Source organism: Bos taurus, chromosome 20 (assembly GCF_002263795.3).
Source record: "Bos taurus isolate L1 Dominette 01449 registration number 42190680 breed Hereford chromosome 20, ARS-UCD2.0, whole genome shotgun sequence".
Classification (NCBI taxonomy): Eukaryota; Metazoa; Chordata; class Mammalia; order Artiodactyla; family Bovidae; genus Bos; species Bos taurus.
The window spans coordinates 63032772-63050676 of NC_037347.1; the positions used below are offsets into that span (position 1 = coordinate 63032772).

Below are 17905 nucleotides of genomic sequence, written 5' to 3' on the forward strand. Positions count from 1 at the left end.
AGAGCTAAACTAGCAGCTGTGGTTTGTTCTGTTCACTGATCAGCGAAGCTTCTCTTTCACATTGGAACAGCCCTGCATATGCTTGGCAGGCTGATGGTGTCTTGTTTGCAGCTCCCAGAGAAGATATAACCACGGAGCATCATCCTTCTCGAGCAGACTCCCAGTGTTCTTCTTGAAGTAAATAAGGCAAGAGAACAACAAGCGAGCAGACTCCTTCTTGAGAGTGTGTCACACATAAAATTGCTCACAATGCAGTTTAGTGTCTGGAGATAATAATCAGTCTTGCATTTCTAAAGTTGTAACCACGTGGGATGGGACTGAGTGGGAGGGAGGTCTCAAGGGGAGGGTATATATGTGTACATATAGCTGATTCATTTCCTTGTACAGGAGAAACTAACACAACATTGTAAAGCAATTCTGTGACAAAAACCAGTTGTAAACACAATGGTAATGATGTAAACAGGTACACAGCCTCCTTGTCCTCCAAACAGAAAACCAGGGCTTGGAAGTTACACTGTGGTCTAAAGCAAAGAAATGTCTAGCGACAGTTGGTAAGATGTGTGGAACAGGCTGGAATCCGTGAAGCGGCACAAGTGAGTCTGGGTCTGGTCCATGGACCTTATGGAATCTGGAGGACGCTTTCTTCTGCTGTTAGGTGAGTAAATGGCATGAATATGAATGACAAGATAGTCTTTATGGGAAAAGAACTCCAAAAAAAGGGCAGCTTGAGAAGAGAAGACCCACTCCATCCCTTTTCCTGATTAAGGCATAGAAGTAGAGAATAGAATCTGTGTTAGAAGAATTATCTACATATATGAAAATATTTTCCTATGTTAACTGCCAGGAGCCTCCTAAAATCATGGAAACACAGACCACGAAGCTCTGACATGCTAGAGCTGGTTCCATAACACAGAGATCTCCTTCTGTAGGAGGTCATTTTTTTTTTTTTTTGGATTCCATGGCTCATATCCTCAAAAAATAACCAAGCCTAGAATAAATTCACCTGAGAAACAAAACTTAAACACAACCCAGATAATTCACTTACTGCCTTACATTCTTAGAAATGAAAGCCATTTTCTCTCCAAATGGGTTTCAAGGTCCTCTCATTCCATGAGATGCTCCTGAGAAGTTCTGCAGTGAAGAAACCCATTTTAACTTTCGATCCATTTTTTTCAACTTTGTTGGAAGACAGAATTCTTTTTTTTCACGTATCATCTCTTAAAATCCAGTGGAAACTACATTTTAAAGACTGGGAGATGGCCTAAGGTATTCTCTTGCATATAGAACCACAGAGGAAGACTGGTGTCTTCTTTTTTAATATATAATTTATTTATTCAAGTTTTGGCTGCGCTGGGTCCTCGTTGCTTTGCGTGGGCTTTCTCTAGGCGAGCAGGGGCTACTCTTGCTTGTGGTGAGTGGGCTTCTCATTGTGCTGGCTCCTCTTGTTGAGCACAGGCTCTAGGCGCATGGGGCCTCAGTAGCTGTAACCTGCAGGCTTAGGAATTATGGCTCATGGGCTCAGTCGTTCTGTGGCATGTGGAATCCTGTCTTGACCAGGGATCTAACCCAGGACCCCTGCACTGGCATGCAGATTCTTATCTACTGTGCCACCACGGAAATCCTGGTGTCTTCTTTTTGTGTGCAGTCTTTTGGAAAGTTTATTCGAGCTTATTCTCACGTGTCGTGATCTAAAAAAATGAGTATGATAATCATAAGGGCTATTGACTTATTTTCACAGTCTTCTTCCCTGGTGGCTCAGATGGTAAAGAATCTGCCTGCAGTACAGGAGACGCAGGTTTAGTCCCTGGGTCGGGAAGATCCCCTGGAGAAGGGAATGGCAGCCCACTCCAGTATTCTTGCCTGGAGAGTCCCATGGACAGAGTTGCCTGGTGGGCTACAGTCCATGGGGTCTCAAAGAGATGGACACGACTGAGCAACTAACACTTTCACTTTTCCAGGCACATAGTAGGGTTGGAATTCCCCAGCTCCTCTAAATTAGGTATGGCCATGGGATTCAATGTGGTCAATAAAATATGGACAGAATCATTAGGATTTAGTGCATCAATTATTACACTCGCCTGGTTGCTCAGATGGTAAAGAATCTGCCTGCAATGCAGGAGACACAGGTTTAATCCCCGGGTTGGGAAGGTCTCCTGGAGTAGGAAATGACAACCCACTCTGGTATTCCTACCTGGAGAATTCCACGGACAGAGGAGCCTGTGTGGTCCCAGAGGGTCGGACATGACTGAGCGACTAGCACTTTTTTCGCTTTTACTTATTTCTACCACAACAGTTCCAGATGGTGTTATGTTTGTCAAACCCTGCTGCTGCTGCCACTAAGTCGCTTCAGTCATGTCCGACTCTGTGCGACCCCATAGACGGCAGCCCACCAGGCTCCTCTGTCCCTGGGATTCTCCAGGCAAAAATACTGGAATGGGTTGCCATTTCCTTCTCCAATGCATGCATGCATGCTAAGTCACTTCAGTCGTGTCTGATTCTGTGCGACCCTATGGACAGCACCCACCAGGCTCCTCTGTCCGTGGGATTCTCTAGGCAAGGATACTGGAGTGGGTTGCCATTTCCTCTCCATTGTCAGACCCTATCTCTTAGCAAAAATGACATGGAGCAGTGTCTGCTCTGCACCCCCTACTGGCCATTGCATCAGATCAGATCAGATCAGTCACTCAGTCGTGTCTGACTCTTTGTGACCCCATGAATCGCAGCACGCCAGGCCTCCCTGTCCATCACCAACTCCCGGAGTTCACTCAGACTCATGTCCATCAAGTCAGTGATGCCATCCAGCCATCTCATCCTCTGTCGTCCCCTTCTCCTCTTGCCCCCAATCCCTCCCAGCATCAGAGTCTTTTCCAATGAGTCAACTCTTCGCATGAGGGGGCCAAAGTACTGGAGTTTCAGCTTTAGCATCATTCCTTCCAAAGAACACCCAGGGCTGATCTCCTTCAGAATGGACTGGTTGGATCTCCTTGCAGTCTAAGGGACTCTCAAGAGTCTTCTCCAACACCACAGTTCAAAAGCATCAATTCTTCGGCGCTCAGGCCAAGCCAATGCATAGTGAACAGGTAACATGAGAAAACTAATTATATTTTCTAGCTGTGAAAGTGTGGGTCTTTTACTTACTGTAGCATAGTTTATCTTATTCTGACTGTAACAGAAATTGCTACCAGGAGTTTGATGCTAAGAGCAGGAAAATGATAATTTGTTATTGGCTTGAAGGACAAGTCGTAGGCAGTGAAGAAACTGTGAGGACGTCTGGAAAGATGACAATCCTTGTTATGCAGGTGGAAACATTTTGGTGAAACTGTTGCCCACAGTTATTTGGAAGGCAGATTATATGCCTAATGAATTTACAGCTAGAAAAAGATGCAGAAAGACAATACAGTTGACTCTTAGACAACCATGGATTGTGTAGTACTGTAGCATTTACTGTTGAAAAATACCTGAGTATAAGTGGACCTGCGCAGTTCAAATGTGTGTTGTTCAAGGGTCAGCTGTATTACTGACATGGTTTCCATTGGTTGCACTTGACAAAGTATTGTAAGAAACAAGGTCAGAAAAGAATTAGCTGGATTCCAAGCAGGAGTTCATGGAAGATTTGAGGCTTTGGAATATTGAAAAAGCTGACTGATTTTTAGAATCCAAACAGCAGAAGATAAAATCGAGAAAACCTCTTAGTAATAAAAAGGAATTAAATCTGAGTCTTGCAGCCCAGGGCGTGACCTCTGTGCCTACTGTTAAAAACCATTCAACCAATGATATTTCCTTGGCTATCACACCATTATTAAAACCTCTGCAAGGTTTATTTCATCTTGTAGAGTATTTATTTTTATTTATTTATTTTGGCCATGCCATATGGGATCTTAATTCCCCAACCAAGGATCAAACCCATGCCCCCTGTACTAGGCAAGTCCCAAGACAGGTCTTAAAAGTAACTGGTTGTGCCTGTTGGCACATGGAGTTTTCTGGAATCAAATAGATAAAAGACTGATGAAGTTGTTGCAAGAAGTATACTTCTAAAAGAATCACCAGGCCAGATTAAAATTGGATTAAAATAAAAATTGTTTAGGACCCTTGGACCCTAAACGTTTAGGTCAGGAAGTGGGCTGAGTAAACCACACGGCTCCCAAGCAGAGCATGTTCCCTGATGCTTACTTCAGATGGGTCAAAGACCCGTGTGTGAAGCCAAGGCCTGTGGAAGATGAGGGATAATGAGGCTTCTTGCAGGGAGCGTATGCAGGGACTGATGTCCCCCACCCCCAGGGTGGGACTCATAGTACTGGGTTGGCCAAAAAAACAAAACTTTTGGCCAACCCAATATTTGTCCAGGGGATTTCAGGACTGGTGAAGACCACTGTCTGTTATATATCTCCTATTTTCCTTCTTTCCAAAGAGAAATATTTGTTGGTATTGTCTGTTCCTTGTTTCTCTTTGTAAATTGGGTGTCTGTGTCTTTTTGTTTTGTAAGTCTCCAGAAAGAGAGAAGCCGTATGCGGGACCACTTTAGTTGCTGTGTACCACCTGCTGTCATGGGCTAAGCTGTGTCCCCCCAAATCAAATGTTGTAGCCTTAACACCCAAGGAGACTCCACTCAGAGATAGGAACTTTAAAAGAGGGAATTAAGGTTAAGTGAGGTCCTAAGCTGATACGATCAGTCTCGGGCAGCTAACCCTGCTGACACCACAGCTCTCCTCCAGAGCTGTGTGAAATAAACTTCTATTGTTTAAGTCCCAAGTCGGCAATATTTTTTCACACCAGCTGGAAGAGCCTAATATACCTTTGGATGAAGGGACAAGTGTACATCACCCAGAGGTGCTGGATCAGTGACTGCAGGGATCTTTACGTCCTTCTTGGGGAGGGAATAAGTGAATTTTGTCTAAAGGAAGAAAACAGAGCTGACTGGCCACCAGAGAGGCAGATTACCATTAGAACTCTTCAGCCATTAAGATGGTACTTCCACAACCCCTTGAAGATTGGCATGGTCACGTGGCTCCCTTGGCCAATCAGATGTGAGTAGATGTGACCTGGTGTTTGTCTAGGCAGAGTCCCTTAAGAGCTAAAGCATGATGTGCCAACCCCCCTTCCCTCTGCCACAGCATCTGTGATGTTCCAGATGGTAGAGTGTCTGCCAACCTGTGTCCCTGAATACTGATGACACGGAGCAGGGTCCCAGCCAATCCATAATAGTCACAAGCAGGGTGAAAAATGATGTTTACGGTCGTTGAGATTTCGGAGAGTGTTTATTACTGCAGCATAACCTAGTCTATCTCAATTGATGTAATCAATAATATGGGTAGGAAAGATCTCCAAAATGCTCATAGAAAATTTGATTGTGTCATATGATTAATTCAATATATTGGAGCTTGTCCTTCATTAGATAAAGAAGTAGAGCTGATATTGGAGGATGCCCATCCATCACTGCATTGTCCTCTGTCTTCAAAGGTGATGCTGCTGAATGACTATAGGAAGAACATGTTTTAGGTTAATTTGTCAGTAGTGGTAATGGATTCTCTTATAACCATTCACTTTTCTCTACTCAGCTACCTCTAGGAAGGCAAGGGTTATATGTCATCAGAGTCAGTCGGGGCCTCAAATCCAGCATGTCAGTTCCATTCACTTTATGCCTCAATAAATGGGCACCACCAGTTGATAGCAACAAGGCGGAGTCACCAGGGAATCCTCAGGTCCTGTTTAGCTTAAACAGGAACCGGAAGCCAGGAGCACAGGGCAAGGTATGACCACCTACAGATTGCAGACATTTGCAAGGTCAAAGTGTAGTGACCTGAGGAATATCTGTTGTATACCTTTGTGAATAATGAGCTTGCAAGGAAGTTTTACCATGTGCATTGCCAATAAGTTATCAATAAAACTCTTAGCATGTAGACTGGTGTGTTGTTATAATAGGAGTTACGACTAGCTGAACACATTCTGTGGAGTAGACTGCATGGTTGTCTGTTGTATGGTAGGTTGTTTGCTCTCTAACAATGCTTCAGAAAGCAGAAAATTTCAAAGGTGTGTGTGTGTGCTGTGTAAGGTGTGTGTGTGTGTGTGAGACAGAGACAGACAGAGACAGAGAGAAGAATCTAGAAGAAGGAAACTTTGGGGAAAGATTGCATATGAGGTTGGAGAAGGAAATGGCAATCCACTCCAGTATTCTTGCCTGAGAAATCCCATGGACAAGGGGAGCCTGGCGGGCTACAGTCCATGGGGTCACAAAGAGTCGGACAGGACTGAGTGAGTGAGCATGCATGCAGGCATATGAGGTTAGAAGGCAGAATTGTAGTCTTCAGTCAGAGCATTGTCCCTGTCTCCTGGAAGCTGTCTTTGGCCACGTTTTTCTCAATAGTCCTTCCGTGAAGTGTGGCCCTCCCGCCTCTGCCCACAGCTAATTGTCAAAGGGGGCTCTTGACCCAAAGAGCCTCTAGAGGCAGAAGTCGTGAGAGATGAAGCTTGGAGTTGAGCTGACCGAGCAGTCTTGCCCCTCTGGAAGGCCTCTGGTGAGAGAGGGAAGAAGAAAGCGAGCTATAGAGGGGAAGGGCTGGAGACAAAGCCTGGAGGGTACAAGGGGCTGGCTTCCTCTAGTCTTGTCCTTGACGAACTCAAAGACAACCCAGCGTCCTTATGCATGAGTTTCCTGTGGCTGCTGTAACAAATGACCACAAACTGGAAGTGAAAGTGAAAGTTGCTCAGTCATGTCTGACTCTTTGTGACCCCAGGAGCTATACAGTCCCTGGAATTCTCCAGGCCAGAATACTAGAGTGGGAAGCCTTTCTCTTCTCCAGGGGATCTTCCCCAACCCAGGGATCGAACCCAGGTCTCCCAACATTGCAGGTGGATTCTTTACCAGCTGAGCCACCAGGGAAGCCCAAGAATACTGGAGTGGGTAGCCTATCCCTTCTCCAGCAGATCTTCCCAACCCAGGAATTGAACCAGGGTCTCCTGCATTGCAGGTGAATTCTTTACCAACTGAGCTATGAGGGAAGCCCACAAACTAAGTGGTTTAAAATAACAGAAATGTAGCCTTTCAGAGTTCTGGAGGCCAGAAGCCCAAGGCCAAGGTGTCAGCTGGGTTGGCTCTCTTCGAGGTCTCTGAGGGAGGGAATCAGTTCAGGCGCCTCTCCTGGCTCCAGGGGATGGGTGGCTGTCCCTGGCAGTCCCTGGCATGGGGCTGTGACTCGCCAGTCTCTGCCTCTGCTGTAACGCACATGCTCTCTGTGTCTCTTCACACTGCCTTCCGTCTGTCTCTTCTCCTCTATTTATTTATTTATTTTTAAAGATTTTTTTTTTATGTGGACCATTTTTAAAGTCTTTATTGAATTTATTACAATATGGCTTCTGTTTTACGTTTTGTTTTTTTTTTGCCCCCGAGACATCTGTGACATCAGTTCCCTGACCAGGGACCGAACCCACACTCCCTGCATTGGGGAAGGCAGATTCTTAAACACTGGACCACAGGGAAGTTCCTTCTCCTCTCTTTATAAGGACACCAGTCATATCGGAGGAGGGCTACCCTAATGACCTCATCTTGACTTGATCCATGTCCGCCAAGACCCTATTTCCAAATAAGGTTCATTTACAGGTGCTAGGGTTCAGACTTGAATGCATCTTCTGGTTGGAGTGTGGCGGGGGGGGGGGGGGGAGCGGGCGGGCACATAATTCAACCCATAATGCCTTGTATTCATCTTTTCCCTTAAGCTTCCTGGACGTGATCTCTGTCTCTTGCAGTGTCACCTGGGTTTGCGGGGGGCGGTGACGGAGGGGGGACCTGAGGCAGACCTTGGGGGCCTGGAGGCAGAGCAGGTATAGGGGAAGAAGCGCTGACCTGAGATATAGAACACCCCCCCCCCACCTGTATTGGGAAGGGATGTGTGATCAGGAGCTGAATTAACAGAATAACTCAAAGGAGAGCCGTGTGAGGCTGTCTATCTCTTGGCCCTGCAGAGGTGGACAGACAGGGTTAGAGCTACTGGGACTCTTGCTTTCAGAAGAGAGAGAAGCCCAGCTCAAAACTGCTTAAGTAAAGAAAAGGGAGGTGGGGTTACTGACACGTGTAGCTGGGAAGACAGGGGACACTGTGTATAAACCAGAGTAAAACATAGCCAGTGCTCTGTTATGTGGAAATGTCAAAAAGAGCCAGGAAATATCTTATTATGTCTAGAAATGAGTAATAGCAATAATAATCATTTTAAAAGTGTATATTTGAATACGTTGTTGAATGGCCATTTTTTAAACTGAGTATGACACAACAATGATTACTTCAATTATACATAATATTACAAGGGTCTAAAAAAAGAAGAAAGGTTTTTGCTGAAATAGAAATGGTTTCAGGAAGAGTTAAAATACCAGCTATCATTTGTCTGATGAATTACATTAGATATTTATCATAGGTCTGGAGCTGTAAAGAGTGACTTGAAGTTGGAATTTTTCAGGGCTCGTGATTTGAAACCCAGTTTCAGTGTTACTGGAATTCAAATTATCACCATTCCATGGAAGGCATCCATCAGTCGTCCAGTCTCTAGACAAGGATGAGAATGGTGACAAAATTTAAAGAATGTGGATTCTATTCCCAACTAGTCAAGGTACCTCTTTTTTTGTTCATTCTTTTTTCATTAGAGGTAAGATATTAGAGCAGTGAAATCAGTCTCTTAAATTTATCAACCAAACGACAGTAGGAACTTCAGCTCAGCAAGGTAAAGAGCATGGATTTGAAATTTAAGTACTAATCCTATGTTGGGTTAGAACAGGGAGCATGTAGGTGTCCATGCAGTTTCTACCTCATCTTTGGGGTATAAGGAGAAAGTGTTAGACAGTGTGAACGGATGTAGAAAATTATTCTCACAAGAGTGAATGGACATTATTCTAAAATGGTCTAACAAGAAGGTCAAAGTCCTCATCTCCAATTCGTTATAAATTTCAAGAAAAATGAAAAACAGAAAGAGAGGAAAAGGGAAGAAAGTATGTTGTCCAGTTTGTTGATTCCTCACTGGCCTTTCATGATGATTATGTCATCTGATTAATTAGTAGTTTATTTTTTGAAATATGTGCACATAATAGAATATTCAAGAGTCTTTCAAGAAAATGTCTTTGGGGTAATATAGCTCTACCTATGGAGAAGGCAACGGCACCCCACTCCAGTACTCTTTCCTGGAAAATCCCACGGGTGGAGGAGCCTGGTGGGCTGCAGTCCATGGGGTCGCAAAGAGTCGGACACGACTGAGTGACTTCACTTTCACTTTTCAGTTTCCTGCATTGGAGAAGGAAATGGCAACCCACTCCAGTGTTCTTGCCTAGAGCATCCCAGGGACAGGGGAGCCTGGTGGGCTGCCATCTATGGGGTCGCACAGAGTTGGATGCGACTTAGCAGCAGCAGCTCTACCTCCCACTCCTGATTCTTTAATTTTTCCTTAAAGGTACCCTTGGTCACTGGTTTCTTGTGTATACGTATACCTGGCAATCTTCTTTGTATTTACTACACGAATGGTAGCAGACGAGATAAACTAATTTGAAATTCTTTTCATTGCGGATTGGCACACATGGACCCATGAAGCACTGTGCTTTTCACCCCCTAAAACTGGAAATGGCACTCTGTCGTGTAGATGCATCGATATTTTTAATTGTCCACTATTTATATATATATATATTTTAGGTCTTTTGTTATTAGAAATAATGTTTTGTGTATACATTTATGAGTATGCCTGTAGGATACATTCTCAAGATAAATATGTCAGACCAGGGTCAGTAGGAAAACAGAAACCAGTCCATGTAGTTTTGCTGTTAAAGATTTTAATAAAGGGAGTGAGGGCTTACACATCCTTGGCACACTCAGGTCAGCGAAGATTAAGTAAATGTTAGTGTCTCAGTCATATTCGACTCTTTGCGACCCCATGGACTCTAGCCCGCCAGGCTATGGAATTCTCCAGGCAAGAATACTGGAGTGGGTTGCCATTCCCTTAACTCCAGCGGATCTTCCTGACCCAAGGATTGAACCTGGGTCTCCTGCACTGCAGGCATATTCTTTACTCTCTAAGCCACCAGGGAGCTAAGGTTAGAGAAGATGCAAAAAGCAATCTCAGGTTGAAGCCCTTGAGTGGGTGGTCCTTACAAGCTCACCGTGAAACTGCTGTAAGCTCCCAGAAACCCTCACCAGGGACCTCACACTGTAGTGCAAGGTGGTGGTTCTCAAGAGGCGCCAGGAGCAAGCCTCAGGCACCCTGTCCCCCAGCCTGGTTCCACCTGTGAATGCAAAACAGTGGCGGCCCCTCCCCTTCTCTTATCTGCAAGGGTTTCTCATTGGAGGAGTAAGTCAGAACCTGGGAGGGGCTTCTGGGGGATGTAGCCCCTCCCTTTTCTTTTATGATTCAGAGACTTTAGAAGGTGGTGATGAAGAGTTGACAGCAGACCATCCGGTGTAAGCGATGTGTAATGTAAGTGATGTGTAAGGAAATGCTGGGTTGATGGGTACGTGAACTTTAACACTTTAATCACGACTGCCTAACTGCTGCTCAGAGAGGCTGTACGCATTTACACCTCCAGCCCAGAGCATAGAAGAGTATTTATAAGAATGCCTCTTTCCTTACACTCTTGCCAACACAACGGATTCTACAAAAGATTTTAACTTTGCTAAGTTGATAATAAAAAATAATATTCTATTGTAGTTTCTAATTTGTATTTTTAAATGATGAGATTATTTTTCATGGTTTTAAAAACCACTTTTTCTTCCCTGGATTGGGAAGATCCACTGGGAAAGGAAATGGCAACCCACTCCACTATTCTTGCCTGGAGAATTCCATGGACAGAGGAGCCTGGTGGGCTACAGTCCATGGGGTCACAAAGAGTCGGACAGGACTGAGTGACTAGCACACTTTTCCCCCTGTGACAAGTCTATTCATATCCTTTGCCCGTTTTTATATTATGCTGTTGCACTTTTTCTTACTGATTTATAGGAGCCTTTTGTCATGGTGCTACAAACATATACCAGTCCTGATTTCTTTTTTGCTGTGCATAAAATTTTAATGTTCTTTATCCAGATTTAAAAAAATCTCCTATTTATAGCTTTTGGATTTTGCATCATCCATAAAAGTCCTCCCCTATTCTGAGAACATAAGGGACTTTGCCTGAATTTTCTTCAGCAATATTTATGAATTTTAAAAAAAATGTAAATGTTTGACCCACTTGTGATTTATTTTGGTACAACAAGTGTCACAGGGATCTAACTTAATATTTTCCACATGGACTAAAGGAAAGCAGAGAGTTCTAGATTAAACTGTACTCTTTGTAGAAGTTGTGAATTGCAGACATCCCACCGGCAGGTTTGAGCAGCCCCAGGTCGGGTAGTGCAGGCAGAGGACAGGGAGTTTTGGGGTTGGGGCAGAGCTGGAGGCAGAAGTGAGCTCCTCACAGTCACAGCTGGGAGTGAGACTGGCCGAGGATGGGGCTGGTGATGCGAGAGGAAGCAGATGGGTCCACCGGAAGGATGCTCCTCAGCATCAGCCCAAGGTGAAGGAACGGGGCTGTGAACAGACAGCTGCAGTCACTGTGTTTTGGGAAGTCTGGCCAGGTTGGGCACTGAGGGGAGGGCAGATAACACAGCAGGGGAGCCTGAGTGGACGTGCCCTCCCAGCGCCAGGCTGAGCCACCGACTCGGGGCTTCTTCCTCAGGGCTGAGACAGAGGAGCTGCTTGCAGACAAGGGGCACGTTTCAAACCAGGACACTCAGGTGCATCCCTGGAGTCAAGAGTGCAGCATCCTGGGGTGGGGTGGGGGAGGCTGCAGGCCTGGGGTTCTGTTTCTTCTCCAGACTCAGCCCCTGAGCACTTCGCATCAGACCAAGCGTCCTTGTGGGATCCGTGGCTCAATAACGAGACTAAATATATTTGATGTGGTGTTTTCGCTGTGCCAGGGTGTAGGTGGGCTTTCCATTCACCATCTCCTTGCATCCTCACCTGTTATCACCTGCTTGTATCCTCACTTGCTAGGCTTCCCAGGTGGCACCGTGGTTAAGAATCCGTCTGCCAATGCAGGAGATGCAAGAGACAGGGGTTCCATCCCTGGGATGGGAAGATCCCTTGGAGGAGGAAATGGCAACCCAGTCCATTATTCCTGCCTGGAGAATCCCACGGACAGAGGGGCCTGGAGGGCTACAGCCCTTGGGGTTGCAGAGTCGGACACGACTGAGCAACTGACAGCACATACAACAATTCTGCTACTACCGGGAAAGCTGAGTGGGATTGGGACAGATTGGGAAACTGAGGCTTAACTCCCTCAACGTCACAGACATTGAACTTGAGAAAAGTGTCTCTGAGGCCAGAACTGAGCTGTTAACTGCTCTGAAGTTGTGTCTGTGACTCAAGGTCAGCTAATGTTTCTCTCTGCTCTTGGTTATGATTCATGTACATGTATAAAGTGTTCCATTATAATTTAAAATGTACCTAGATATTGGGCTGTATGAGAACGGAATTGCTGACATACATTCCAGTCTGAGCAAGTCAGTGCCTCCATAGGTTTTTAGGAACTTCTTTGGGGCAGTCATCCCCTTCTTCCCGAATTGCCTGTCCCAGCTTCTCACAGATGCCAGTCTTTCCTTCAGAGGAGACAGGGCTTTCGTAAGAGATAAGTTTTATTCTGAAAGCTGGATGGCTGTGTGTCCTTCTGTGCCCTTCACGTCCTCTGCAGGGCACACGAAGCAGCGGTTTGATTATTTTTTCTAGAATATAGGAGGAGAAAAGGTGGCTTTTAAAGCAGTGTTTAGCTTTCACATCCACTCGCTATTTTTGTGCAATTATTTGATAAGAAAACCAAAGTTATAGATTGACCGTGTTTCTGTGAAAGGGAGTCTCTCAGCAGTCTCTCAGCCCTTTCTCGGCAAACTCTGACCCTCCCTTTCACTAGCAGCGGGCTTCCCGAGGTCTGGAAACCAGGGCTGGCTGCTGGGACACCACCCCCCGGGGGTGGTACAGGGTCCCCCGCTTAGAAGGGCTCTGCGGGGGGGGGGGGGTGGTACAGGGTCCCCCGCTCAGAAGGACTCTGTGCTTGGTTTAACACTGTTGCTGTCTTAAAAGTTTTGCATAAGGAACCTTGTGTTTCCTTTTACTCATGTTTATTCATTTTTGGTTGCATCGAGTCTTCGTCGTGGTGCACAAGGTCTTTCGTTGCAGTGTGCAGGCTTCTCTCTGGTCGTGGCGCCCTGGCAGTTGTTGTGACCACTCAGGCTTAGATGCCCTGGTGGCACGTGGGATCTTAGTTCCCGGACCAGGGAACAAGCCCGTATCCTCTGCAATGGAAGGCAGATTCTTAACTGCTGGACCACCAGGGAAGTCCCACCTTGCATTTTCTTTCCGCACTGGGTCCTGCAAATTACACACATGTTCCTGCCTGACATGACGTGGTGAGGGGGCTTGCAGAAACCTGGGACAGAATACTTTATTGACCTCCAGTGATGGCCTCATTCTCCCAGATGCAGGGAGCCAGTCTGCTAAGGTATTATGTGGGCGGCGGCCCGCATCTCTCTACAGGCACCTCTGGAACCTTTCTGCCCTCTGCCCTGCTGTAACCATCCACAACCTGTAATTAAAGTAGCAGGGCTGTTACTGAGAGAGATGGGAGAAACAAGCTCGCAACTAGGACCTTTGCCCCAAACTCGCAGTTGTTTATCCTCCGAGATTCTGTGAGCCTGTCTCCTTGGGGCTCTTTGTATCTTGTGATATATGGTACCTGTCCATTAACACAGGGAGAATTTCCAGGAGGATCCTGTTTCTCCTGACAGCCTGGCACCGACGACAGCACTTAGGTGAGTGGGGTTTCGATCTGGTTCATGTTAAATCATTTTTGGAGGCTCAGGAGATAAAACATAAAACAAACTCGTGCTTGTTGAAGCAGAGATGCCTCCACTGCTGCATCCCACCTGCCCTCCCACCTCCAGGATCCTAGAGAGAAAAGCTCATAAGCTCCTGGCTTAGATCCATGTATGGTCCTTCCAGTGTCAAAACCTAAGCTTACTTAGATACCTAAGCATTCCTCAGAGCACAAAAATACAGGAAGAGTGAAAAGTTCTCTATGGTGAAAGGTACCGCAGAATATTGAAACAGTTCAAGGGCAGTGTTCAGCGGAACAAAGGAACTGGAGAGAAGAGGCCAGAGGTGTCCCAGGACGGGTTTTTCCAATCTCTGGGATTTAAGGCGTGATGATCTGAGGTGGAGCTGATGTAATAACAGAAATAAAGTAAAAGTGAAGTTGTTCAGTCATGTCCGACTCTTTGCGACCCCATGGACTGTAGCCAACCAGGTTCCTCCATCCATGGAATTTTCCAGGCAAGAGTACTGGAGTGGGTTGCCATTTCCTTCTCCAGGGGATCTTCCGGACCCAGGAATCAAACCCAGGTCTCCTGCATTGTGGGCAGACGCTTTACCTTCTGAGCCACTAGGGAAGCCTAAGTGTACAATCAAATGTGATGTGCTTAAACCATCCAGAAAACCTCCCCTCCCCAGGTCCAGGGAAAAACTTGTCTTCCACAGAACTGGTTCCTGGTTCCAAAGTCTGGGGGCTGCTGAGCTAGGATATTTCAGCTTTGACATCCGTATAGATTCTTCAGGTCTTGAGTATCTACTTTTTCAGTCTTGTCATGATATTTCTTCATTTACTTCTTCTAACAACCGCAGAAAGTAAGGTAGCAGGGTACGTTGATCATGTGAATGGACCAATGAATGAGCCTGCCTCACCCCTAACCTTTTAGGCTCCTCCCACTCTGAAGCTGGTCTTGACCACGTGACTTGCTTTGACCATTGGGAAGTAGAAAATGGGGAGACTGTTGTGCTCTGCTCTATCAGTCAGGGTTCTCTGAAGAAATAGAACCAACAGGATGTACATTGGTATGCTGCTGCTGCTGCTGCTAAGTCGCTTCAGTCGTGTCCGACTCTGTGCGACCCCATAGATGGCAGCCCACCAGGCTCCCCCGTCCCTGGGATTCTCCAGGCAAGAACACTGGAGTGGGTTGCCATTTCCTTCTCCAATGCATGAAAGTGAAAAGTGAAAGTGAAGTCGCTCAGTCGTGTCCGACTCCCAGCGACCCCGTGGACTGCAGCCCACCAGGCTCCTCTGCCCACGAGATTTTCCAGGCAAGAGTACTGGAGTGGGTTGCCATTGTCTTCTCCAAGCGGAAATTTATCAGAGAAATTGACTTGCGTGGTTACAGCAGCTGAGAAACCCCATTGTCTGTCTCTGCAAACTCGAAAACCAGGGAAGCAGATGGTGTATTTCAGGCTGCGTCCCAAGGCCTGAGACCGGGGCGGTGGTCATGATGGTGGGACAAGGTCAGTCCCAGTCTAAGTCAGAGAGCCGGAGCACCGGGAGAGCCTTTGTCCAAGGGTCGGAGAAGTCGGGTGTCTCAGCTCAAGCAGAGAGAGACAGAATCCACCTTCCCTTTACCTTTTTGTTTTGTTCAGGATCTCAGATGAAGCCCACCTGCCATGGTGAGGACCATCCTCTTTACTCCGTATACCGGTTCCAAAGTGACTCTGCTCTGGAGACACCCTCACAGACGCGTTAGAAGCAATATTTTCCTGGCTCTGTGAGTATCCCTTAGCCAGGTGAGGTGAATACACAAAACCAACCATCACAGGCTATGCTGAAAAAGGCCGCCCTCTCCTCCCAGCCCCGACACTTCCGTCAGCAAACAGTTTCCACCCCTTTTTACTGTTTTCTCATGTATTTCCCTCCATAACTCTAAATAGGATGCTTTTACTGCTGTTTCTTCACTTTCAGCATAGATTACAGTTTTATTACTGTTGAATTTATATTATGAAAATGCAGGACTTAGCTGTGTTACATGATCATACAATCATCACATGAACATGTTTCCCTTTCTCATATCTCGCCTTAAAATGCTGAACACACTCTGTGTGTGTGTGTGTGTGTGTGTGGTGATTCTCTTTTTCTCCACATTCAGGGTTGGATGGGTTTGGAGATCTAGTGTTGTCATAATTTTAGCTGTGTAAATCTTGTTTACAAGTGAGACACATTATATCAGTGATTATATTTCATTTCCTGTGCATTTTTTCACTCCTTCTCCTGGAAATTGTTTTCTTCTCTCTTTTCTGTGTTTCTTCATTTCTCTCTCTCTCTCTCTGATCTTATCTTTTCACACTCTCAACCAGTTTTTTCCCCCAACTTTTATTACAATTTTCCATGAGGTCAAACCTCTCAGATAACTTCTCGATATTTGTTTGGGTAAGCCACTGAGATGTTATGTTTTTTCTCCCTCCCCTCCACTGGTTCATTGAGTTGCAGTTGACATGTCACATTGTGTAAGTTTAAGGTGCACAACATGATGATTTGATACACCTACATGTGCAAAATGATGCCTGCAAGAGGTTCATTAATACCTCAATCACCTCACATAATTGCTATTTAAGAATGTTATTTATTCTTAATTGGAGGATAATTGCTTTATAATACTGTGTTGGCTTCTGCCATGCATCAACATGATTCAGCCACAGGTATGTGTATGTCCCCTCCCTCTTGAACCTCCCTCTCACCTCCCACCCCAAAAACGGCGAGAATGTTTAAGATCTACGTTCTTAGCAAATTTCATGTATATACTGTCAAGTGTAGTTGACTGTAGTCATCACGCTGTGCATTAGGGGCCCAGGACTTACTCATAACTGGAAGTTTGTACCCTTTGACCAACTTCTCACTTCCCCCACCCCAGCGAGCCCCTAGCAGCCTCCATCCTTCTCTTGACTTCTGTGAGTTCTGCTTTTTTAGATTCCACATGTAAGTGAGATCAGACGATATTTGTCTTTCTCGGTCTGACTTACTTCATTTAGCATAATGCCGTGAAGTTCCATCCATCCGTCCATCCATCCATTTTGTTGCAGAAGACAGGATGTTTTCTTTTTTAATAGGTGATTAGCAGTCCATGGTGTGTGTGTCTCTCGCATCTTTATCTTTTCATCCATAGACTCTTAGGTTGTTTCCATATCTTGGCCGTTGTGAACAATGCTTCAGTGAAAACGGGGGTGCAAACACCTTATCAAAATACTGATTTGGGGGATTCCCTTGTGGTTCAGTGGTTAGGACTTGGCACTTTCACTGCTGGGGCCGAGGTTCATTCCCCAGTCAGGGAACTGGCATCCTGAAAACTGTGAGCTTTGAAAATACAGTTTGAAAACTGTATTTTCCAAAAAAAGGATATCAATTCCATTTTCTGTGTATTTATACCCAGAATTAGAATAGCTGGATCGTATGATAATTTGAGTTTTAATTTTTGAAGAATCTGCATACTGGGTTACATAATGTACCAACTTAGGTTCCCAGCAACAGCACACAGGGCCTCCATTTCTACACCCGCGCCAGCGCCCTTCTAGGAGTCTTACAGTTTCAGCTCTAGATTTAAATCTTTAAAATCCATTTTGAGTTAATTGTTATAAGTGGAAAAAGATAGAGATTCAATTTCTTTCTTCTGCTTGGGATTATCTAGTTTTCCCAACACCATTTGTTGAAGGAACTATCCTTTCCTCATCAGTGTTCTTGGTTTCCATGTTGAATATTAGTTGACTGTTTATCTATGGGTTTATTTCTGGGCTATTGATTCTGTTCCACGGTCTATATGTATATTTTTATGCCAGCAGTGTCCAGTTTTGATTACTATGGCTTTGTAATGAAGTTTAAAAAACCAAGAGGTGTGAAACTTGCAGTTTTTCAAGATTTCTCTGACTATTCAGGGTCTTCCGTTGTTCCATACAATTTTTTTTTCTGTTTCTATAAAAATTATCATTGGAATTTTGATTGCATTGAATCTATAGATTGTTTTGGGTAGTGTGGCTATTTTAACAATGTTCTTCCAATCCATGAGCACAGGATATATTTCTGTTTATTTCTGTCTCCTTTAATTTCT

At 45.3% G+C, this 17905-nt stretch overlaps 1 long non-coding RNA gene across 2 annotated transcripts in view; it reads left to right on the top strand.

Moving 5' to 3' along the window:
• The first annotated feature begins 7688 nt into the window (after positions 1–7688).
• Positions 7689–17905, top strand: part of LOC132343252 (uncharacterized) — a 44686-nt gene continuing 34469 nt past the window's right edge. The window contains exons 1-2 of one of the 2 annotated variants that reach the window (XR_009491997.1): positions 7689–8594; positions 15453–15577. This is a non-coding gene — a long non-coding RNA (uncharacterized lncRNA). The other variant, XR_009491998.1, reaches the window with a different exon arrangement.